Here is a 26,720-nt window from a genome sequence, read left to right on the forward strand (position 1 = left end):
ATCTTTTTGAGCATTTACAGCCGTAATGTTGTCCGAGTCATCCCAGGTTTCTAAACAATCTGATGCATTTGCAAAATCCTTTCCCTCTGTTTTTGCGTCCCTTTGGGCCAGATTAAGCACACTACCGGTGCGTTGAAGTACTCTATTGCCTCGGTATATATGTTGGAGCTATTATTATGACCCTAGGTGTTTTAGGGAGTCGCCTAGTAATCTAGCCATGTTTTGTGTTCCCGGTGTGATTATTCTGGCCACTATTCTCGAAAGCATCCCGTGATGCCATTTAGTTAGTAGGTATTCTATTCCTGGGTTCTTGAACCCAAGATTCACTCCACCCTACTTACCTTGTGTTGATAGTGTTGCTCGTACCTTTAGGACATTAGTAACCTTTGCGATAGTCCTCGAGGTCCGTGGTATATCCTTCTTCCAAATACCATGAACTGCTTACGGCAGAAGTTCTTGAACCAAGAGATCACAATAAGAGTGCTCTTGATGAGTCCTCCATTCTGAATTGTGAATCTGCCAGTCCTACCTTTCCGCATGGGTTATCCGGAAGAAATATGTTGAATTTGTTCGACATACTAATTCATGCATCCACAACTCAGAAAAAAAAACATATGTTCCTTTGGGTTGTCCCTCTTCAGTTGTATTCTGACCTCTGTCTATCAATTGATAGTCAGGAGTAATTGTGCATCCGTGTTTTCGATGCTTATTATTCTTGTGGTCCGTCAAGCCGTTCTATTTCAGAATGACTAGGAGAAACAAACTCCAGAACCTCGTCCATATCTAGGATTGGGTCAAAGCAATTGTATTCCGCAGACCAAACTGCCAATCCAGCTTTTGCTCTGCTCGACCTTGGAGCGTTACCATCTTTATGTCAAGAGTGTCATGAGAATTGCACCACCTCTTATGAATTCTTGACGCAGTGATACTTCTCGCCATCATTATTCATTCCTCGGTCCCGTGTTGTCACAACTGGAATACCGACAAGTGAATCGTGATGCGTGAAATCAATACTCTGAGCAACTCGTTGCTTGGTAGTTAATGGCAATACTCTCATTCTTAGCGTGCTGGTTGTTCAATCATCATCCCGAGATTGATCGTGTTATCTAGTCCATTTTTCCTGGTGCACTCTTCGGTCAACGAGTTAGGATTGTATCAATCCCTCGCTCCTTGATCATACCGTCTTGCCCTGAAAGGCAAGATTGTTCTCGAGCTTAGCAACTTATCGGTGGTATGTGATTTTCCGATTATCTTCTCGGAAGTATCACCAGGTCGTCACCTGACCGCTATGTTGAGTTCGTGATCATGTTGGTATTCTTGTAAACCACCCCTTCTCCAAGAATCTGTGTTGGATACCCCTGAGCTAGTTGGTTAAGCTTAACAACAACTTGGAGAGTTGGAAGATAAAAGCTTGCCCGACCTAGCTCATCCCTAAGGGATATCTTGTATCTGTGTTGAAGAAAGATGGTATTTTCACCGGTTGATCCTCGTGATCAGTTAATGGACCTATCATCTCAACCAAACCTTGATTTGAGTATGGGCTATCATCAAATCAAATCAGAACCAATGGTGTTCGTAATGTTGTCTTGCTCGTGGTTGATCTCTCGAGCATACACCATTACATCTTTTGGTCTGACCAATGCTATCACCGTGTTCACATGATGGTGGAAGTCCAGTGATATGGGAATTCCGATGAGTTGCTATTGAGCCCATCAACAGCATCTTGTCTCCTCCTTAATTCATGTTGAACATCAAGCTAGTGTTGGAAACTTTTGTAAGCATTACCCTCATGTCCCGTTTATGAAATATATGTTTGGTGTAAGAAGTGACTTTCTCCAAGTTCACGTGCATTAGGTGCAAGTTGCCGCAGCGAATTTGAGAAAGTTAGTTTTGCTTCCTCTGGTACCATCCCAAGTCAATTATGCATGTGCGAATGTATTCTATGGTTTGGTAGATTAATTACCTCCATTCCATATGTGTTCCTAGCACACCAAGCCACTGATTGATTTGTTCAAGGAAAAGGAGTTGTTGTGCTAATTCTAGATCATGCACAAGACTCCAATATCCTCGATGGTGGTTCCCCACCTGAACTCGGTAGTGTTTTATCACAAGACTACTACGTGGTCATGCTTGTCCGGGACAGCGTGTTTCACATGTGTTTAGCAGAACCAGCTCATGTTTTGGAGCTTACCATCGTAGTTCATCTCCCGAGAATCTCGCAACGTCATCTCGTCGATTTGTGTTGCAAACCTCCATTTTCTTCTAGACTCGAGGAGTCTGGAATATCCTGTTACCAACTAGATCTGAATCTCAGGCAGATATGATGGTTGGAACTTTTCCAGGATCTATGATGTAGGTTCCGACAAGGTTGATGTTCTGGCCGACACACCTAGCCGGAAGATCTATCATTGTAGTATCTTGATTGAGCTATTGACCATCTTCTCCATGAGGATTTCGTGTGACTTATTCTAGAAGTGTTCCTTATGGATCCCTTGTGCTCCCGAAGTCAGACCTTTACTTGATGTTCTAGATATCAAACCATATCTATGAACGGGATATGCTAGTGCATCAAGGAGAACATTAGAAGCGGAGTGCTAAATGTCTCTCGGTCGATCATCCAGATTTGCTTCTTTGGCATTGCTAAGGAAAAATCTGAGAAAGTGTTGTCCTCTTCTGCACCTGCATCCTCCATCACCGTTCATCATGGTAGTATGATGTGTTGCCAGGATCCTCGGCACGGATGTTGGTAAAACCTTGATGAATATGGAAATGCTCAAGTTCTTGAGAGCACGCGCAAGCATTAGGTGTCATCATCGGCACTAACTGGGATTGGCCCACATTTCAACGGTTATGTTTTAACCTTCCAAATAGTGGAATCACTCTCTACTGTTGGGTTTCTCCCCAGTTACTAGAATCATTCCCATCATTTGCATTTTGTTCCCAGCTTGCACCTCAGTAATTACTGCTTAGGATCATCTTCAAAAGTGGTCCTACTATGGGTCCCATCCATCCCCGATGATAAGCAAAATCATCCATGGTGTTGTCATCAACAAGGTAGTCCACATCATCCATTCTAGTCCGATTATGCCATTCTTTAGAATTCGTTCACACGATCGTTTGTGATTGCCTTATGCTGGTATGAAGAGTTTCAATGATCTCTGAATCAAAAGTAATTCTTTTTGCCACTTAAGGGAAGAATTCTACGAGTCACCTTTTCCTAAGGTGCCCCGTTATGGAGTCATGGCAATTAACTCCTCGCTGCTTTGGAAACCATGCACCATATTATCTAAGCGTGGGATTGTTGCCCACCAAATCAAACCTCATCGTTTGTTCTTCCATCCCTCTCGATGTGTTTTGTGTCTCAACTCGAGATGTTTCAACATCTCATTCCGCGAGTTGATCTTGTATAGCTCGATCTTCGAGAAGATCAATCCTGTAGAGTTTCCCTTTCTTCCGTCATCATAGTTGGGTGAAGCTCCCGAAAGAAAAGATGTCAAGATCAAGATGATGCAATGAATTAACATCTTCGAGAAGAACAATTGGATCGTGAAGATTATGTTAGTTTGCGTTCCCCTTTCATCTTACCCTACGCTTGAATCTCGGGACGAGATTTTTGTTTAGTGGGGGTGAGTTGTCACATCCCTAGCCTTGCTATGCACTAGGCTAGCTAGTCATGTGTGCTTCATGTTTAAGTTTCCAATGAATTTGAAATGGGGATTGCCTAAACCCTAGCATTAAAGGAATTCACTAGGTTCAACTAAAATATTCTCAGTGTTTCCAAATGGCTTTTAAAAATGTTCATCATTTCTGGAAAATGTTGGAAACAATAACCAGAGGTGCTGCACATTTTTCCATGACATATTTGGGCTCTGAAGTAAATCATATAGTATTTGCATTTGGGCATTTAAATGCTATTAAATATTTTAAATGCTCAAATAATCATAAACTAAAATGTTACTGTTGGATGTATTCTAAACAGTAGCCATGATTAGTTTCATGATTTTTGGAAATGCCCTGGCATTTTTAATAAAGCCCAGAACAAAATAACAAAATAGAAAAAAACAGAAACAGAAATAAAAGAGAGAGAGAGAAGTTACCTGCGCAGCCACCTGGCGGCCCAAGTGGCCGGCCCAGACCACTGGCCTGGCACTGTGGGCCAGCCCACTAGGAGCCCCACCGTCTTCAACCTCTGCCAGTAGGCAGAGGCGTGTCGACGAGCGCGCGCCCGAGCTCCACCTCCTGCTTCTTCCCCTGCCCTCGATCGAGCGCCTGGAGGCGCCACGCAACCCCCCTGGTCCCTCTGCCTCACTCGCTGCTCTCTCTCCCCTCCTCTGGTTCTCTCCCCCTCGCTGTTCCCCACCTCACCGAACCGCGCCGCCGCCACCTGCGAGCTCCACCACGGCCGCAGCCACTCCCTCGCTCCCTCTCCACGTCCCCGAGCTCCACCACGACCCCGTGGAGCAACACACCGACGCACGCGACCAGAAGAGGCCCCAGTCGACCGGAGCATCGTCCTCTTCACCTCCGGTGCCCGAAGATCGACTCCGTCGATTCGCGTCGTCCAGAGCGTCCCCGAGGCTGCTGACCTACCCTGCCGCATCCCCGTGAGCTCCCCCCCCCGTTTCTCCTCCATCCTCGTGCTCGTTTTCGCACCGCAACACCGCCCGCGCTCACGCTCGAACTCCGGCCGCCGCCCAAGTGGTCGCCGCCGTCGACCCCGGCCTCCTGGCGCCCAGCTGCGTGCACCCCTGGATCCGGGCGAGCGAGGGCTTCTTCGTGGTGCCCTCAGCGCGCCCAGCCGCTGCCCTAGCGCCACCCCGGCGAGCCGCCGCCGCACTGCAAGGTCGCCGGCCCTTAATCCGGCGACGCTGACGTGGCTAAGGCATTAACCGCTAACAGCCCCACTAACTAACCCCCTGGCTCGCTGACATGCGGGCCCCACTGCCTAACTAAACAGCTAACAAAAATATTTTAAGTTTAATCTAAACACAGTGGCCCCACGCATCGGCGTTGACCTCGCTGACGTGGCCGTTGACCGGACCCACCTGTCTGTGTCACTAACTGACACTGGGCCACTGACCAGTGGGTCCCACTGGTCAGGTTTGACCCGGACCAGCCCCTGTTGACCTGCTGACGTCACAGTGATGCAATGCTGACGCAGTATTACATTTTCTGGATTTATTTTTAATCAGGAAATTCCAGAAAATAGTATAAACCTCTAAAAATCATATAAAATCAACCATAACTCCAAATGAAATAATTTATATATGAAAAATGATCAGAAAAATCCAATCTATCCATTTGTACCATCTCCATGCATGTTAGAACAACTTATGACTACTGTTTAGGACAACTCAATTAAATGGCACTTAAGAAATCACATATGGAGTTTGAATTTGAATCTTTGATTCAAGCCAACTCCATTTAACTTGCTGCTAGTTACATTAGCCCAAACCACAGCATATTGCCATGTCATGATCATGCATCATATTGTGCATTGCATTGATCGTGTTTCTTCTCTGTTTGCCGGTATTTGTCCCCCCCTCAGTAGACGATGTTCCGACGTTGTGATCGCTGACACTAATGAAGACTCAATGCTATCTTCAGAAGTGCCAGGCAAGCAAAACCCCCTTGCTCATTCCGATACAATCCCACTCTCTCGCTCCTGCTCTCTTTTACTGCATTAGGACAACAACGATTCATCTGTTACTTGCTGCGGTAGCTGAACCCCTTTATCCTCTGCATGACCTGTCATTGCCACAGTAAATAGATGAAACCCACTAGCATGAGTAGGAGTTGTTTGAGCCCTGATGTGCCTACTCATTCATGCTTGTTGTCGTGCCTGCTATTGCTTAGAGTTGTGTCAGGTCTGATTCATCGGGAATGAATTGGAAAGTTGTGAACATGTCCTACTGTGTGAGAGCTAAGTGTGTGAACACGATTTGGTAAAGGTAGCGGTGAGAGGCCATGTAGGAGTACATGGTGGGTTGTCTCATTGAAACCGTCCTCAGGAACTGAGTTCTGTGTTTGTGATCCATGAACAGTTACTACCACACATTGGGTTCCGGTAACTCGACCCCTCTCGGCTTATTAACCGCCTCGATCTCTGTCCAGGAGTTGCAACTAGTTTCTGGTGTTTGTAGGTAGTGTTAGTAGTCTACCAAGTGGCACCCGGTACAGGTGGGCTTGGGACAGACTAGGCACACGTGGCCTGGTGTACCGAGTGGCACCCGGATGGTGGGCTCGGGAACCCTGCACACATCGTTTGGGGCCGTGAGCGACACCCCGGCCGGATCTCCTTGCGGATGGAACCCGAATAGGCGATAAACCTGGACGAGAGACTTGTGTGGTTAGTCAGGTCGTGGCCGACTCCCTCGCCAGGCTTCCGCTTGAAGGTTGCCGAGGTACACGACGTGTACATGGTGGTAAGTGGCGAGAGCGTGTGTGACGAAGTACACCCCTGCAGGGTTAATATGATCTATTCGAATAGCCGTGTCCGCGGTAAAGGACTTCTGGGTTGCCTATAACAGTTCATAGACAAGTGAAAGTGGATACTCTAAAATGCGCAAGATAAGCGTGAGTGCTATGGATGGCGTTCTCGTAGGGAGACGGGAGCGGATCCATAGTGGTGTATTGATATGGTGATTATGTGGACTCGTGTGCGCCACCTCAAAAGAGTTACTTGCAGTAGTAGTTCAGGATAGCCACCGAGTCAAAGCTGGCTTGCTGCAGTTAAACTCCACCACCCTTTTTTTTATACCGATGCATATGTAGATAGTTCTGATGTAAGTCTTGCTGGGTACATTTGTACTCACGTTTGCTTATTTTATGTTTTGCAGAGAGACGTCAGTCTCGCTAGTAGTTCCGTGTGGACTTCGACGTTTAGCTTATTACCTCAGCTACCATCTTGTGCCCTCGGCAGGATCTGGTAGATAGTCAGGCTTCGCAGCCTTTTTCTTTTGTAGATGTCTGTACTCAGACATGTTTAGCTTCCGCATGTGCGTTGACTTGTATGCTCTGAATGCTGGGTCATGAGACCCTTGTTTGTAATACCTGGCTCTTCGGAGCCTAATGAATAAATACTCTGAGTCGTAGAGTCTTGTTGAGATGGCATGTTGTATTTGCACATATCGAGCATATTGTGTGTATGATTGAAATGCTTGGTATGTGTGGGATCCGACAACCTAGTTGTCTATCCTTAGCAGCCTCTCTTATGGGGAAATGTAGTCTAGTGCCTCCTTGAGCCATAGTAGTCCGCTACAGCCCGGTTCACCGGAGTCCTGCTAGCCCAGCACTACTGCCATGGACACTTGACTGGCCGGCATGTGTTTCATATCATTCCTGTGTCTGTCCCTTCGGGGAAATGTCACGCGGTGACATCCGGAGTCCTGCCTAGCCTGCTACAGCCCGGGTTCCCGGAGTCCTGTTAGCCCAGTGCTACAGCCCGGATTCGCACGCTGTTGACCGACACGTTCGATGTTGATTCATGTATGCCTGTCCCCATACGTTAGTGCCGCTTTGGGTTCACGACTAGCCATGTCGGCCCGGGTTCTCTGTCATATGGATGCTAGCGACATTGTCATATACGTGAGCCAAAAGGCGCAAACGGTCCCAGGCCATGGTAAGGCGACACCCGTGGGAGTACCGTGCGTGAGGCCGCAAAGTGATATGAGGTGTTACAGGCTAGATCGGTGTGACTTGGAATCGGGGTCCCGACACAATGCATGGTAAACCGGTCGCTCTGAGCCGGGGTGCCACAATGCTTGGTATCAGAGCCGCGCTGACTGTAGGCCACGCTAGACTACAACGTGTTAACTGGACGATAGATACGAGTTTAAGTTGAGTGCCGGTAGCAATTGTAGCTGGTTGTTGCATTGCATGCATTTGGTTTATATTTTTATGCTAACCTGCTAATGGTTGTGAGTGTAGACGGCTCCGGTGCCATATCCGTGCCAGTTGCAGCTGATGCCGTACACGTCACCGCACCTCCTTCGCAACGTGTGGCGTCGGCTGTACCCTCTCGGAGACGACCCAGTCTATCGTGTGTACCCGGAGCGTCTAGCTGATTCAGTGTATGAGTATCACACAGTGGTCACTCTGTGCACTAGTTCCGAATCCAGCTCTTACACTCATACTTCTCGGAGCGGTTACGCCTCCGCCGCTTCTCAGGCTGTCCAGTTTGCTGCATTCGAGGTCCTTGTCGAGCTTCGCTACAACGAGGTCCGAATGCAGAACCACCCAGGTTTCTATTACTACCCTTCTCTGCACGACAATGGTCGTGTCTGTTTCCCTATCATTGATCCGGAGTCTGATAGTGTTGCTAGCCACCTTGCTCATTATGTCACTGCTAGCTATCTTATGATCCACGAGCTGGCTCGAGAGCTGACTCGTGCCCGTACTGCTTTAGCCGCTACTTTAGTCACTACTAGATCAGCCACTACTCCATCTTCCCTGGGATTCACCCCTTATATTCCAGTCAGTTCTAATTCTGCTATTTCACCGGTTACTCCTCCGAGTAGCACGGACGTCTCGGCCGTGAATCCTCTCAGTACTCCTGGCGAGTGGGTTTCACTTTCACTACCCCTGTAGCCCCGATGCTTCATCCTACCCCTGCCCCTGAGGGAGAGCCCTCGAGGCAGCATCGTCGTGTTACCTTTAACCCGGAGGTTTCCGTTAATGTAAGTGCATCTAGTGCCCCTTAGTGATTTTGGTGTATTGAAGACTTATAGGTTAAGGGACTAATGTGTTTATGAGTGTACACAGGTCTATAAGTCTATGAGGAGTTTGATATACACAGAGAAAGTCGACCCCTAAAAATGAAGTTCTTCGACTAAAGACTTTGGATTTCTGAAGACTTTTTGAAGACTTTGAAAGTGAAGAAATTGGTGTGACCTTGAAGACTTGGTATTCATTTGAGGAACATGAAGCGTGAAGACTTTTGTTTTCGTAGTTTCATTTTCTCTTTCTTGAGTCATAGGAAACACCGTACTATTAAAGGGGGTCGAGGAAATACTAAGGAAAAATTTCCATGTGATGCTCAACTCAAAATCCTACACCTACCAATCCCTTCGAGTGAAGCCATTGCAAATCTCATACAGTTCAGTCATATTCTTCAGTGACAGAGACGAAGTTCTTCTGGTCTCTGAGGAATTTGTTCTGACTGAGGAGTTAGGAATTCGCCAGTGCGGATTGCCTACATAGTGAGGAACATGATAGCCCTGAGGAATTTGAGCCTCATATTTCCGACCGTTGTTGTGCTACACGCCAGCTGTCCCAAAATATCTTATCCACCTAACGGTCATATCATTGAAGGGCATTTATGTCTTGTCATGTTGGGCTGCTCCCTAGGCTATAAATAGCCGCCCCCTACAACCACTAGCTAGTTGGCTGCTCCGAGAGAAACTAACACTTGTCATTTGAGAGCATCCCATCCTCCGAGGACTTTGAGCGAAAATCATCGAGTGAGGAAAAACCCAAACCCAAACACCTACAAACCCAAAGTGATTGAGCATCACTAAAGAGATTGATCCTGCGTGGATCCGATGCTTGTTACCTTTGAAGACTGTGTGCTTCTTCCAGACGGCTAGGCGTCATGGTCTAGAGCATCCAAGAGGAATTGTGGATCGCCGAGTGACCGAGTTTGTGAAGGTTCAGAAGTCACCTGAATACCTACCACGAGTGATTGGGTGAGGTCTGTGTGACCTTAGCTCAAGGAGAATACGGTGAGGACTGTGTGTCCTCAGGTTTAAATACCTAGCCGCTCCAACCAGATGTACAACTGAGACAACAGTTGGAACTGGTCTACCAAATCATTGTCTTCACCAAGCCTACTGGTTCTATTTCCTAAACTCTTTCATTTCCTCATTACTGTGTTGTGTGCTTGTCATATCTGTGTTTGAAGACTTTGACTGAAGACTTTCTCAATTTCCTCAGTTCAATTTCTTCAATCTGTTTGTCTTCATCCTGTGTTATCCTGTGATTACGCTTTCTGTACTCTATGCTTGTCTTCATTTCATCATGATAACCATGCTTGTATTCTGTTATACTTATTTTTGAGTACTTATTCCGCTGCAAGTAGTTCTTCGCTAAGGAATTTCCTCACCGGCAAATTCCTCAGTCAAGAATTCATAAAAATCGCCTGTTCACCCCCCCCCATCTAGTCGATATAACACACTTTCAATTGCTATCAGAGCAAGGTACTCCCTTGTTCTGTGTGATTTTGGTTTAACCGCCTAGAGTTTTAGTAATGTCGACTGCAGTTATGATCAAGGTCTCTGCTGGGTGTCCTACCTTCGATGGGACGGACTACCCCTACTGGAAGAATAATATGCGAATGCATCTTGAGGCAATTGATAACGATCTCTGGTATGTTGTGGAAAATGGTGTTCCCTCTGTCTCACCTTCACTGAATGCTACCGATGTGAAGAGATTCAAGCAACTCGATTCTCAAGCGAAGAATATCATATGTGGCCATCTGAGCAAAGGACAGTATGGAAGAGTGAGTGCTTTGGAAACTGCTAATCTTATCTGGGATAGGCTGTCCAAAGTGAATGAAGGAGTCTCAACTCAGCATGACTCTCGAGTTGATGTTCTTCGCAATCTCTTCAACCGCTTCAAAAGACTCACCAATGAAAATGTTCAACAAACCTTCGATCGCCTCACTGACATCTCAAATGAGCTTCAAGCGCTTGGTGCCACTGACATCACCGACCATGAGGTGGGGAAGAAATTGTTGAGATCGCTTGATTCCTCATTTGATACTCTGGCATTGATGATACAAGAACGTGCTGATTACAAGTCACTTGATCCCGCTGATATCCTCGAAAGGCTAAATACTCATGAGTCCCAGCTTGCTAAAAAGAGAGACCTCTATGGTTCGAGCTATGGCAGATCACCTGCACTGAAGGCCAAGGCAGCTTCTGAGTCTGAAGATGAATACTCTGGCAGCAGCCTTGGTGATCCTGCAGAACTAAGCCAGGAACTAGCACTGCTCATGAAGAAATTTCAAAAGTTCTCAAGACGTGGTCGCTTTGGAAGATCCTCAAGGAGCAATGATTCCTCATCCAGTGACTACAAGAAGAGGCTTTGTCACAAATGCAAGAAACCTGGACACTACATTCAAGATTGTCCTCGGTGGGAAAAGGAATCAAAGAAGAAGAAATACAATGATTACAGTTCTGATGATGCAAGGAAAAAGAAGAAATCCTCAAAATCTTCATCATCAAAATCCTCAAAGTCTTCATCTCACAAGAAGAGCATCTCCAAGAAGGCTCGGGCATTCATTGGCAAGGAAATGGACTCTGAAGCTGAATCTGAGGAACATGAGGAAGAGGAGGCATCTGAGGAGTCCGAGTCTGGAGTAGCGAGTCTAGCTCTCGCTACTGCATTCGTCAGCAAGTCTATCTTCAACTCTGAAGAAAATGGCTTCACCAACAAGGCTGATGAAGGCAATGATGACTATGCTCCCACCTATTGCTTCATGGCAAAGGGTGCCAAGGTACTCAAATATACCTCCTCTGAATCTAGTGAGAATGAATCTGATGAAAACCTCAAGCCCAGCTACTCTAAACTTGCTAAGATTGTTGTGAAACGACAAAGGGCTTTTGAAAAGGTTCAAAACATGCTAGACAAAAGTGATGATATGTTGGGTGAAGAAATGGATCGCACTAAAACCTTGACTGAAAATCTTCAGAGACTTCAGACTAGGTTTGACAACCTTCGAGGTCATCATAACACTCTCTTATCTGATCATGAGAAGCTTTCTTATGAATTTCTTCAAAGAAAGCAAGATCTTGAGAAGCTAAGAGTGAGTTATCAAGATCTTCAGAAGGAGCGCGATTCATTACTTGCTCAACAAATCAGCTCTGCTCAGGAAGAATTTGTTCCTCCATGTTTGAAATGAATTGAACGTGAATCTCCTAATTCTTCACCTGAATGTTCAAATGCTTGTAATGCTACAAATTCTTCAATTGTCTCTGCTATCACTAATTCCTCATCTGAGGACATTGCTAGTATCACTGACGATGCAGGGCTGAAGGAATTGTACATGACAGGCATGTACAAAAGCCTCAAAGGGCATCAGACCCTTTGTGATGTGCTTAAAAAGCAGATCCTCAACAGGAACCCTAGGAAAGAGGGTATTGCTTTTGAGAGGAAACTCAATGCTGATGGTACATATTGGAAGCCTGAGCAGTACCCCAAAACCTCATGGGTTGCTGCAAAGGGACCTCCAGTTGATCCATCTAATTTATCTGGCTTTACATGTGAATCTTCTCATTCTTCTGGTGAGTCATTTGACTCCAACTATAAACTATTTAAAAATTAGAATGGTGAAGTATTTGCTAGATATGTTGGCACTAACTACAGGAACGGTTCTCCTATGAAGAAAATCTGGGTTCCCAAAAGGTGCCTTGAAAGTCTTCAGGTGAATGTCCTCATGACACCACATGTGAAGAATAGGAACCCCAGATCAAATTCTTCATATGGACCAAATTCTTCTTATGGATCCATGTCCTCATACGAATCGAATTCCTCACGTGGATCATATTCCTCAAAAGGATCAAAGTCCTCATATGAACATCATCATGCTAACAACTCTGTTTCGCAGGGAAGAGCTAAGGGCTATGAATATGAGCATTATTCTTCTAATCAGTATGTTCATAAGTCCTCGAAGAATTTCTATGCTTATTCATATGCTTACCCTAACTCCTCTTATGTGAAACGAAATGGATTGGCTTCTATGCCACCTTTATCATATGGAGCTCGCAGAGTGATGAACTCTTTGCCACCCCTTCAGATGTGGGTGGTGAAGAAAAAGGACTAATCTCTTCTGCAGGGTCAGGTCTCCAGACGTGCTTAAACGTCTGAAGAATTTGCTGGAGACCTGAGATTGCCTAAAAGGACATAGGCTAATCATGAAGAAATGAACTTCCATTTCTCATGTCCTCATATTGTTTTAACTGTTGCATTGCTTGATGAAATTGGTCTGATGAATTGTGATGTCATATTCTTCACTTATGAAGTATATGAAGTTTGTAAGCTGCACTAATTCATCTGCGGGATGATCAACCCAAAGCCACTGAGTGGGTCCTCGATAGTGGATGTGCAAATCACATGACTGGTGACAAGAATCTATTGATGGATGCTCCCTTATCACCATCGCATCTGAAGCATATCATCTTCGCTGACAAAGGCAAAAGTCAGGAATTGGGTCTAGGTAAGGTTGCGATCACAAAGGATCGACACATGGAAAAAGTCATGCTTGTCGAGTCCTTAGGATACAACCTCATGTCTGTCCCAATGCTTTGCGGTCTTGATATGGTTGTTGTCTTTGGCAAGTATCGTTGTGTTGTGGTTATGGAAGCTGACAATTCCAAAGTCTTCGAAGGCTTTAGGAGAGGAGACTTGTATATTGTCGATTTCTCTACAGGACCGTAACCAGCCGTGTGCCTACTTGCAAAAGCTTCAGAAGGCTGGCTATGGCATCGACGACTTGGTCATGCACGCATGAGGAATTTGCACACGCTTGCGAAGAAGAAGCATGTCATTGGCATTCAGAATGTCAAATTCCTCAAGGATCACTTATGCGGAGCCTATGAAGCTGGAAAGATGACCAAGGCTAAGCATCCAGCGAAGACTATCATGACCACTGCTCGACCATTCGAATTGCTTCACATGGACCTCTTTGGTCCTAACCATTACTCAGCTGTCACAAATGATGCATCTCTCTATGGCTTTGTTATTGTTGATGATTACTCTCGTTACACTTGGGTACATATTGTCACTTACAAACATGAAGTGCAGGAAGTCTTCAAACGGTTTTCCTCGAGGGCTTCAACCAACTTCGGTGTGAAAATCAAGAACATCAGAAGTGACAATGGAACTGAGTTCAAGAATTCTGGTCTTGATGAACTTGGTATTACTCATGAGTTATCTGCTCCTTACACTCCTCAGCAGAATGGCGTCGTGGAGCGCAAGAACAGAACTCTTGTTGAGATGGCTCGCACTATGCTTGATGAGTACAAGACGCCTCGTCACTTCTGGATTGAGGCAATTTATACTGCATGCCACATCATCAACAGGGTATATCTTCACAAATTCTTCAAGAAGACTGCCTATGAACTCCTCACTGACAAGAAACCCAATGTCAGTTATTTCAAAGTCTTCGGTGCTAAATGTTGGATTAGAGACCCTCATCACAATGCTAAATTTGCACCAAAAGCACATGAAGGTTGCTTGGTTACGGAATGGACTCGCACACCTACAGAGTCTTCAACAACGTTCTTCACAAGGTTGTTGAAACTATAGATGTGCGGTTCGATGAAACTAATGGCTCGCAAAGAGAGCACCTACCCTCTGTGATAGATGAACCAGCACCTGAGGAATCTATCAAGTTCAAGGCTACTGAGGATGTCATTCCTACCAAACAATCTGCTGAAGAATTCATTCCAGAACGTGAAGAACGTCGAGCTAATGCACCTGAAGAAAACACTGAAGAAAATGCTGCTGAAGAAAATGCTGATCAAATTCCTCGACGACAACCAGCTCATCCTCGTGTTGCAAAAGAAGTGCAAGTTGAAAAGATCATCGATGACATTGAAGCACCGAGTCCTCTCACACGCTCAAAAGCTTCACATTTATCTAACTTTTGTGGGCACTATGCTTTTGTCTCTATCACAGAGCCCACTAAGGTAGATGAAGCATTTCTGGAGCCTGAGTGGATTCAGGCCATGCAAGAAGACTTAAATCAATTCGAGCTCAACAACGTCTGGGAACTGGTTAAACGTCCAGATCCTCGCAAGCACAATATCATTGGCACAAAGTGGATCTACCGCAACAAGCAAGATGAAAATGGCCTTGTGGTGAGGAATAAGGCACGGCTTGTAGCTCAAGGCTACACACATGTTGAAGGAATTGATTTCGATGAAACTTTTGCACCTGTTGCTAGACATGAAGCTATTCGCATATTACTTGCTTATGCTAACCATCATGATATCACTTTTATATCAAATGGATATGAAAAGTGCATTCCTCAATGGTAAGCTTGAGGAAGAAGTATATGTTGCCCAACCCCCAGGTTTTGAAGATCCAAAGCATCCTGACAAAGTCTTCAGACTCAATAAGGCCCTCTATGGCCTCAAGCAGGCCCCTCGGGCATGGTATGATACTTTGAAGGAATTCCTCATGAAGAAAGGCTTCAAACACGGTTCACTCGACCCTACTCTTTTCACTAAATCTTATGATGGTGAATTGTTTGTGTGCCAAATATATGTTGATGATACTATCTTTGGCTGTACTGACCAACATTATAGTGATGAATTTGCCTATATGTTGAGTGAAGAATATCAAATGTCTATGATGGGAGAATAGAAATTCTTCTTAGGTCTTCAAATTCGTCAACAGTGCAATGGCATATTCATATCTCAGGAGAAATGCCTCAAGGATGTACCGAGGAAATTCGGCATGCAAGATTGCAAAGGCGTCAAAATTCGATGCCCACAAATGGCCATCTGTGCGCTGATGAAAATGGTATTGACTTCGATCAAAAGGTATACCGCTCCATGATTGGTTCTTTATTGTATTTATGTGCATCTAGGCGAGCTATAATGCTTAGTGTTTGCATGTGTGCCCAATTTCAAGCTACACCGAAGGAATCACACCATAAGGTTGTGAAGCATATTCTTCGATATCTAGCTCACACACCAACACTTGGATTATGGTACCCCAAGGGCTCGGCTTTTGATCTCATTGGATATTCTGACTCTGACTATGCTGGTGCTCGTGTGGATCGCAAGTCAACATCTGTGTAACACCCCGCATGTAACTTGCCATATTTGTAACTCCGACTCTTGCCATTTCCGGCTATGGGTTATGTTTTTCCCTCCGTTGTCGGGTTTTGTCTTTCGTTTTGTATTTTGTCATGTCATGCATTTTCATATCATGTCATCATGCGCATTACATTTGCATACGTGTTCGTCTCATGCATCCGAGCATTTTCCCCGTTGTCCGTTTTCCAATCCGGCGCTCCTATCTCCTCCGGTGCACCCCTCTTGTTTTCTTTCATGTGCGTGTGTCAAACTTTCTCGGAATGGACCGAGGCTTGTCAAGTGGTCTTAATATACCACTCGAAGACTACCGGTCAAGTTTCGTTCCATTCGGAGGTCGTTTGGTACTCCAACGGTTAACCGGGCATTCGCAAAGTCCATTTGGGTGTCCAGCAAAACCCCCCTCCAAAACCAGCCCAAAACCCACCAAACTCTCTTCCATGCTCTAGGTCGTTCGAGCACGATCGTGTGGGCGAAAACCGCACCTCATTTGGAGTCTCCCAGCCCAAAACGGATTCGCAGATGAACCCTAGATTTTTTCCCCTCCGCGCCGCCGGACGCGTCCGCCGTCGGCCGGACGCGTCCGCCGTCGGCCGGACACGTCCGCCGCCGAAACCGACGAACCGCAGAGCGCCGCGTGGCGCGCCTCCTCCGTCGGCGCTGCCGAGGCCCGCCGGCCCGCAGCCGGCCCGCGCGCCCGGCCATCGCCCCGCGCCGCCGCCTCCCGCGACCGCTGGCCTGCCGGCGCGGCCGCCGCCCTCTGCCGCCGCTCGGCCATCGCCGTCGTCGCGCCTCCGGCGCTCGCCGCCCCCGCCGGCGACCCCCTCCTCCGGCGCTGCCTCCCTTCCTCGGCCCCTTCTTCTCCTCCGGCCAGGCCCGCCGGCCCCTGCCTCGCCGTCGCCGTCGGTAGCTCGAGGAGCTCGGGCTCGATCCGATCGGGATCTGGTACAGTGCCCCGTTGACTTTCTCTCGAACACCCCGTTATTTCTTCCAAGTCCCAGAATTCCATTTGCATCTTGCTCTGTTCCCGATGCCGTAACTTTGTGCATGTAGCTCCGATTCGCGCGTGTAATATGTCAAATTGTTCGCCTCGTGATGCTCTTCATTTTGTTCAATTGCACCATGTTCATTAGAGGTAATCTTGATGCCCAAATCTTCGTTGGAAGAGGGCTAGTTGCTGTTATTCTCTGGTTCTTGACAGAACTTGGAGATTTGTCATTTTTGTATCATTTATTCTGTGCATCTTTTGAGCATGAGCTCTACATGTGTTTTGAAGTATGCCACGCCATCTTTCCAGTGGTGTAGTACATGTATTTTTGTGATCTCTGTGGTGACTAGCACAAGCATGCAAAGTAGGCCCCGTAATATTTCTGATTCCAGGGACTTGGTGATTCCTCTAAGTCCTTGTCTGCTGTAATTTTGTTGCCATGTAAACTTGATTCTACAGAGAGATCCATGCATATTTTGGAGATGTTCAGTAAGGATGTTTTGTAGCTATAGTTGTCATTGATCCATTCCTGCAATTGTTTGCAATTTTAGAGTACCATAGCAGGACTCAATCTTGCTCTACTTTTGCTATAAAATATTTCTGGCAGATTCTTAACATGATATGCATTTTTGCCAAGCTTATTGTAGTTCATCCATACATGCTATGCAATTGTTTTTGCCATGGATAGCTTCATAAACATGCCATATTGCTGTAGGTATGCTTGGTGTGTCATGCATTGCTCTGTAGTGAGTGCATAAAGCTTACAAAGAGGCTTACATATTAATATTTCTGCCATGCTCTGTTTTCTGCTAAGTCTGAAACCTGATAACGAAACTTGCTATGTTTACATGCTTGCCATCATATCTTCTGCTCCTTTTTGGCTTATGGTAAGTAAGGGACTTTTCTCATGTGCATTTAGTAGAACACTAACATGCCTTGTTTTGCTATTTTAAGTTCCTGTAGCTTGTTGATTTCGTGCTCTAAACATTGCTACCTGATGCTGATTTCTGCCATGTCCAGTTTTTCACTGTCTGTGAACCTGTAATCTTTTGCACTTTTGCCATGCTTGTTTGAGCTTGATATGTTGTGAACTAGCCGTAGCTCAGTGTTCATCTTTTGTCAAGCATCTCCTGTAGATTACTGCTATGTGCTTTGTTGCTATGTTGGGGTGCTGTAGCATTGTTACTTGTTGTATTTTAAGTGCTATCTTGCTGTTTATCGCAGATTAGTGTCATTCTTGTTTTGCTTGCCATTTGCAAACCGTGCATCCGATTCCGGTGATCTTTATATCGATTTCGACCGAAATCACCTCATCTTTCCAGTGGCATGCTTGGTTTGCCAATTTACTGCCATGTTCATCATTTTCCTTCCGGAGCACGCATATGCATCGCATATCATACATGTTTTGCATCATGTTGTTTGCGCATTTCTCGTTGTTGATTGTGGTTTCGTTTGTTTGTGTTCTTGTCTTGGGTAGAGCCGGGAGACGAGTTCGTGAACGAGGAACCTGTCGAGTACGCTTACGAGGATCAAGCTTTCGACAACTCTGAGAACCTTGCAGGCAAGATGACCACCCCTCGAAATCACTTCTATCTTTGCTATGCTAGTTGTTCGATCTATTGCCATGCTCCGCTACCTATCACTTGCTATATCATGTCTCCCATTTTAGCCATGTCAGCCCCTAACCATCCTCTCCTAGCAAACCGTTGTTTGGCTAAGTTACCGCTTTTGCTCAGCCCCTCTTATAGCGTTGCTAGTTGCAGGTGAAGTTGAAGTTGTTCCATGTCGGAACATGGATATGTTGGGATATCACAATATCTCTTATTTAATTAATGCATCTATATATTTTGGTAATGGGTGGAAGGCTCGGCCTTATGGCTGGTGTTTTGTTCCACTCTTGCCGCCCTAGTTACTGTTATACCGGGATTATGTTCCTTGAGTTTGCGTTCCTTACACGGTCGGGTGATTTATGGGACCCCCTTGACAGTTCGCCTTGAATAAAACTCCTCCAGCAAGGCCCAACTTTGGTTTTACCATTTGCCACCTAAGCCTTTTCCCCCGGGTTTTCGCGAGCCCGAGGGTCATCTTATTTTAACCCCCCCCCCGGGCCAGTGCTCCTTCGAGTGTTGGTCCGAACTGAGCAGACTGCGGGGCCCCCTCCTGGAAACTCGAGGTCTGGTTTTACTCGTAGGATGTCTCATCCGGTGTGCCCTGAGAACGAGATATGTGCAGCTCCTATCGGGATTTGTCGGCACATTCGGGTGGCTTTGCTGGTCTTGTTTTACCATTGTCGAGATGTCTTGTAAACCGGGATTCCGAGACTGATCGGGTCTTTCCGGGAGAAGGTTTATCCTTCGTTGACCGTGAGAGCTGATGATGGGCTAAGTTGGGACACCCCTACAGGGTATTATCTTTCGAAAGCCGTGCCCGCGGTTATGAGGCAGATGGGAATTTGATAATGTCCGGTTGTAGATAACTTGTCACTTGACCCAAGTTAAAATATATCAACTGCGTGTGTAGCCGTGATGGTCTTCTCGGCGGAGTCCGGGAAGTGAACACGGTCTGTGTTATGTTTGACGTAAGTAGGTGTTCAGGATCACTTCTTGGTCATTGCTAGATGACGCCCGTTCCTTTGCTTCTCTTCTCGCTCTCATATGCGCAAGTTAGCCACCATATATGCTTTTGCCGCTGCAGCTCCACCTCTCTACTCCTCCTTGTCCTACAAGCTTAAATAGTCTTGATCTCGCGGGTGTGAGATTGCTGAGTCCCCGTGACTCATAGATTCTACCAAAAACAGTTGCAGGTGCCGACGATGCCAGTGCAGACGATGGCGTCGATCTCAAGTGGGAGTTCGACGAGGAACGTGGTCGTTACTATGTGTCTTTTCCTGATGATCAGTAGTGGAGCCCAGTTGGGACGATCGGGGATCTAGCATTTGGGGTTGTCTTTTTTTCATCTGGATTTTGACCGTAGTCGGTCTATATGATTGTATTTTGGATGATGTATGATGATATTTATGTATTGTGTGAAGTGGCGATTGTAAGCCAACTCTTTATCACATTCTTGTTCATTACATGGGATTGTGTGAAGATGACCCTTCTTGCGACAAAACTACTATGCGGTTATGCCTCTAAGTCGTGCCTCGACACGAGGGAGATATAGCCGCATCGTGGGCGTTACAAGTTGGTAATCAGAGCCATCCCCGACTTAGGAGCCCCCTGCTTGATCGACTCGCTGGCGTTGTTGAGTCTAGAACAAAAATGTTTTGAGTCTTAGGATTATATATATCGGAGAGTAGGATTCTTTTTACTCCTCAGTCCCTTCGTCGCTCTGGTGAGGTCTCCTGACGTAGAAGTTTTGACTACTCTCTCCTCAAATTTCACTAAAAAAAATTTTAGGATCACGCGGGTATCTTGGAATCGTTCCGATGGATTTGTGACGAGAACATTGTTCTTGGTGCCTCCTGACATTTAGGGGTTGGGGCAGTGTCCCGGGGAGTTGAGCTCCAAGGTGTTGTCGCACAATTTTATCGTTGCAGTTCTGGAATACCTGAGTTTCGCCGACATTGAAATCTCTTTTATGCAGTTGTTGGTGAGATCACCTCGACGCCACCCAGTACTGGGGCGGGAGTTCGGGAGTATTGCCATAACTTGTATAACGGATGTTTTTCGAAGGTTGAGGTAAACGATTTCCGAAGGTTTCTTGGTTATGTGTTGACGGATGGATACAGCTGGATCTAGGGATTGTTAGTTTGGGTGATATATATTTGTGTCCCCTGTATCCCCTACACCAGATTGCATAACCAGAAAGTTTCGGGAGTTTATAAGTGGGAATTCTAGTAGCCTTAGGATATCTTTCCGACAGACGCATGATATGAGATTGGGGTTCGACGTCTAGTGGTCCGCCTGTATACGGTTGATTTTACAGTGGTCTCGTTGTGTCTTAAAGAGTCCATGGCTTTGCCGACACGGGGACGCTTCGTATGTCATGTGCACAGCCTTGTACATGATGGTGCTGTACGATTGAGCCCGTGTGGACCCCACCACGAAAACTTCGGACGAAACCTCTATCATATGTTTGTTCCGGCTTATTTTGCAAGCCAATACTTTGTTTTATTTTGTATTGTGGTATTCGAATTGCTTCGAATTCATATGATCATTCCATATCTTTTTCAAGTGGCTTCTCAACTTATGGAAGTGTGATGATTTACTACGGAAGTCATTCGTTCATCTTCGTTCGAATGTTTTTTTGTGAAGACTATATGTTGCAATTTCTGTCCGTTGATTCTACTTATCTTTTTATCTATCAAGATGCTAACGGATGTCACCCTCTTCAGGATGGCTCCGCCAACGCGTCAGAATCCGGATCGCAATGAAGGGAGTCAAGCGAACCCTCAGCCACCACCTCCACCTCCGGAGGCATGGCAAGCAATCATGGCAGCCACCAATGCCAATGCTCAGATGATTCTGCAACTCTTGCAAGAACGTACTCAAGGGCAAGGCAATCAAGGCAATCAAGGTCAAGGCAACAATCAGTTTCACTTTGCCACTCTCAACCAGTTCCTCGCAAATCAGCCCAAGTCTTTCAGCTACTGTGCCGAGCCCACGGATGCCGATGATTGGCTCGTGGACATCAACAAGCATTTTGAATGTAGCAATGTCAGGCCTGAGGACTTTGTCAAGTTCGCTTCTTTCCAGCTCAAGGACCAAGCTGCTGATTGGTTTCAACAATACAAAGATTCCAGAGGAGGTCGTGTGATCACTTGGACTGACTTCTGTCGGGACTTCAAAGCGCACCACATTCCACAATGTGTTGTTGAGAGCAAGCGTGAGGAGTTCCGCAATCTCAAGCAAGGAAACATGTCTGTGTATCAATACAACATTCAGTTTCAGAAACTTGCTCGCTTCGCTAAACAAGACGTTCCTGATGAGAAGAGTATGATCTATCACTTCAGAGGTGGCCTTAAAGAGGATATGCAGTTAGCTCTCGTTCTTGTTGAGCCTACTCACTTTGATCAATTCTACAATATGGCACTGAATCAAGAGGCTGCTCAGCTCAAGTGTCAGGCTTCTAAGAAGAGAGTCAGAGACGCAGTTCAGTCTTCTTCTTCCTCACTTGTGTCAGCTAAGCAACAGAAGTTCTGGTTGCCTCCTCCTCCTCCGTTTCGTCAGCCTTACCAGCAGAATAACAAAGGTGGCCATGGTTCTTCAAACTCCTCCAACTCTGGCTATCAGAACAAGTCTCAGAATCAAGCTCCAAAGTCCAATGCTCCTTATCACCGTCCACTCTCAGAGGTGACTTGCAACAAATGTCAGCAGAAAGGTCACTATGCTAACAAGTGCTTCAACCAGAGGCGTCTTCCTCCTCCTCGTGTCAGATCTTCCAGCAATGCAGTGGTCAAGCATAATCCAAAGTCTGCTAAGGTGAACATGATGAATGCAGCTCAAGCGGAGGAATCTACTGATGTGATAATGGGTAATCTCTCAGTTAATGATATTCCTGCAAAAGTTCTTTTGATACTGGTGCTTCGCATTCTTTCTTGTCATACCCATTTGCATCGAAGCACAATGTTGACACAGAGATTTTATCCAAAGTTATGCAAGTTGTTTCTCCGGGTAAGCTTTTGTCGTCTAGTTTGGTTGCTCCCGATGTCTCCATCAAGATGGGCGACTATAGATTTCAGTCTTCTCCAATTGTTCTTGGTGACTCGGATATTGATCTTATTCTCGGGATGGACTGGCTTTCTAAGCACAAGGCTCAACTTGATTGTGCAGCCAGGGAAATTCAATTGACACACTCGTCTGAGGATGTGATTATTTTTGTCGCTCGTGACGAAACCATTCGGTTTTTCTCTCTCAATGAGAAGGGCGAATTGGATGCCATCTCTCAAATTCCAGTCGTTTGCGAGTATCAAGATGTCTTTCCAGAAGAGCTTCCGGGTATGCCTCCGCACCGGCCAGTTGAGTTCGTTATCGAACTAGAGCCTGGTACTGTACCTGTTTGCAAGCGTCCATACAAGCTTGGACCTAACAAGCTGAAGGAATTGAAGAAGCAGCTCGATGAACAAGAGCGTCTGGGTTTGATCAGACCGAGTTCTTCTCCATGGGGTTGTGGTGTTCTTTTTGTCAAGAAGAAGGATGGCACGGACCGACTTTGTGTCGACTACCGTCCATTGAACAAGAAGACAATCAAGAACAAGTATCCACTTCCCAACATCAATGAGCTATTTGAGCAACTCAAAGGTGCTAAAGTGTTCTCGAAGCTTGACCTTCATATGGGTTATCATCAGATTCGCATTCGTGAAGAAGATATTCCCAAGACAGCATTCAGAACAAGCTTTGGTTCTTATGAATATACTGTCGTGTCTTTCGGCCTTGTCAATGCTCCTCCGGTGTTCTCTCGGATGATGAATTTCATCTTCAACCCTTATACCAATGAATTCGTTCTGGTGTATCTCGATGATATCTTGGTCTTCTCCAAGAATAAGCAGGATCATGCCAAACATTTGTGATTGGTGCTCGACAAGCTCAGAGAGTATCAATTCTATGCGAAGTTCTCCAAATGTGAGTTTTGGCTCGATGAAGTTCTTTTCCTTGGTCACATCATCTCTGCCAAAGGCATCGCTGTTAACCCCGAGAAGGTGTCCGCATTTATGGATTGGGAACCTCCTCAAAATGTCAAGCAGCTCTGCAGTTTTCTGGGTCTTGCAAGCTATTGCCGAAGATTCATTGAGAATTTCTCCAAGATTGCAAAGCCTCTTTCTAACCTCCTACAGAAGCATGTGAAGTATGTCTGGTCTCCTGAGTGTGACGTTGCTTTCAACACTCTCAAACAGAAACTAGTCACAGCTCCTATCTTGACTCCTCCTGATGAATCCAAGCCGTATGAAGTTTTCTGTGATGCTTCTCTCCAAGGTCTTGGTGCTGTGTTAATGCAAGAGAAGAAAGTTGTGGCCTATACCTCTCGGCAGTTGAAGCCCAACGAGAAGAACTACCCCACTCACGATCTTGAGTTGGCGGAAGTTGTCCATGCATTGATTACGTGGAGACATCTCTTGTTGGGAAGACAAGTGGACATTTTCACTGATCACAAGAGTCTCAAGTATATCTTCACTCAGCCCAACCTCAACCTCAGGCAGACTCGATGGGTCGAAATGATCCAAGAGTACAATACGAGTATCGAATATACTCCAGGCAAGGCTAATGTCATTGCAGATGCTTTAAGCAGGAAAGCTTATTGCAACAGCTTAATTCTCAAGCCTTTCCAACCGGATCTTTGTGAAGCTTTCCGCAAGCTGAATCTCCAAGTTGTTCCTCAAGGCGTTCTTGCCAACCTCATAGTATCTCCTACTTTGGAAGATCAAATTCGTGAGGGACAACTCCTTGATGCCATGGTGAAGAAGGTGAAACGTGGTATCGACAAGGGTCTTTCCAAATACAAGTGCTATCGCATTGATGACAGAGACACTTTGTACTTCGAGGACCGGATTGTGGTTCCGAAAGGTGATCTCAGGAAAGTCATAATGAACGAGGCGCACTATTCTCTCCTTTCCATTCATCCTGGAAGTACGAAGATGTATCATGACCTCAAGCAGTCGTATTGGTGGACTCGAATGAAGCGAGAAATTGCTCAATTCGTGAATGAATGTGATGTCTGCAGAAGAGTGAAAGCAGAACACCAACGACCAGCTGGTCTCCTCCAACCTCTCGCTATTCCAGAATGGAAGTTTGATCATATCGAAATGAACTTCGTGACTGGATTTCCAAAGTCCAAGTGCGGAAATGATGCTATCTTTGTTGTCATCGACAAGCTCTCTAAAGTAGCTCATTTCCTTCCAATCAAAGAATCCATCACAGCAGCTCAGCTGGCAGAGCTCTACACCTCCAGAATTGTCTCCTTGCACGTCATTCCACAATTGATTTCTTCTGATCGTGGAAGCATCTTCACCTCTAAGTTCTGGGACTCCTTCCAGAAGGCCATGGGCACAAACATTCGCTTCAGCACAGCTTTCCATCCTCAAACTAGTGGCCAAGTCGAGCGAGTCAATCAAATTCTTGAAGATATGCTCAGGGCTTGTGTCATTTCCTTTGGCATGAAATGGGAAGATTGTCTTCCTTATGCTGAATTCTCCTACAACAACAGCTTCCAAGCGAGTTCGGGCAAGGCCCCATTCGAGATTCTCTATGGCAGAAAGTGTCGTACTCCTCTCAATTGGTCAGAGACTGGTGAAGGCCAACTTCTTGGCAATGACTTAATCAGTGAAGCTGAAGAAATGTGTAAATTCATCCGTGATAATCTCAAAGCCGCGCAATCGCGCCAGAAGAGCTACTATGATAGTAAGCATCGTGATTTGGCTTTCGAGATCGGAGACCATGTCTACCTCCGCGTCTCTCCTATGAAAGGCACTCGTCGCTTCGGTATCAAAGGGAAGCTTGCCCCTAGATACGTGGGTCCTTTCAAGATCATTGGCAAAAGAGGCGACCTCGCCTATCAACTTGAGCTTCCTTCCAACTTCGCGAACGTGCACGATGTGTTCCACGTGTCACAGCTCCGCAAGTAATTCAAGACGCCTGAGCGCACTATCGACTTCGAAGAGATTGACCTCCAAGAAGATTTGTCTTATCATGAGAACCCAGTTGCTATTCTTGAAGAAACTGAGCGCAAGACTCGCAACAAGTCTATCAAATTCCTCAAAGTGAAGTGGTCGCACCATTCCGACCGGGAAGCCACCTGAGAACACGAGGACCATCTCCGTTCCGAATATCCGGAGTTCTTTCAGTCCTAGATCTCGGGACGAGATCCTCTCGTAGTGGTGGAGAGTTGTAACACCCCGCATGTAACTTGCCATATTTGTAACTCCGACTCTTGCCATTTCCGGCTATGGGTTATGTTTTTCCCTCCGTTGTCGGGTTTTGTCTTTCGTTTTGTATTTTGTCATGTCATGCATTTTCATATCATGTCATCATGCGCATTACATTTGCATACGTGTTCGTCTCATGCATCCGAGCATTTTCCCCGTTGTCCGTTTTCCAATCCGGCGCTCCTATCTCCTCCGGTGCACCCCTCTTGTTTTCTTTCATGTGCGTGTGTCAAACTTTCTTGGAATGGACCGAGGCTTGTCAAGTGGTCTTAATATACCACTCGAAGACTACCGGTCAAGTTTCGTTCCATTCGGAGGTCGTTTGGTACTCCAACGGTTAACCGGGCATCCGCAAAGTCCATCTGGGTGTCCAGCAAAAACCCCCTCCAAAACCAGCCCAAAACCCACCAAACTCTCTTCCATGCTCTAGGTCGTTCGAGCACGATCGTGTGGGCGAAAACCGCACCTCATTTGGAGTCTCCCAGCCCAAAACGGATTCGCAGACGAACCCTAGATTTTTTCCCCTCCGCGCCGCCGGACGCGTCCGCCGTCGGCCGGACACGTCCGCCGCCGAAACCGACGAACCGCAGAGCGCCGCGTGGCGCGCCTCCTCCGTCGCCGCCGCCGAGGCCCGCCGGCCCGCAGCCGGCCCGCGCGCCCGGCCATCGCCCCGCGCCGCCGCCTCCCGCGACCGCTGGCCTGCCGGCGCGGCCGCCGCCCTCTGCCGCCGCTCGGCCATCGCCGTCGTCGCGCCTCCGGCGCTCGCCGCCCCCGCCGGCGACCCCCTCCTCCGGCGCTGCCTCCCTTCCTCGGCCCCTTCTTCTCCTCCGGCCAGGCCCGCCGGCCCCTGCCTCGCCGTCGCCGTCGGTAGCTCGAGGAGCTCGGGCTCGATCCGATCGGGATCTGGTACAGTGCCCCGTTGACTTTCTCTCGAACACCCCGTTATTTCTTCCAAGTCCCAGAATTCCATTTGCATCTTGCTCTGTTCCCGATGCCGTAACTTTGTGCATGTAGCTCCGATTCGCGCGTGTAATATGTCAAATTGTTC

The sequence above is a fragment of the Aegilops tauschii genome, chromosome 4 (assembly GCF_002575655.3).
Source record: "Aegilops tauschii subsp. strangulata cultivar AL8/78 chromosome 4, Aet v6.0, whole genome shotgun sequence".
Taxonomy (NCBI): domain Eukaryota; kingdom Viridiplantae; phylum Streptophyta; class Magnoliopsida; order Poales; family Poaceae; genus Aegilops; species Aegilops tauschii.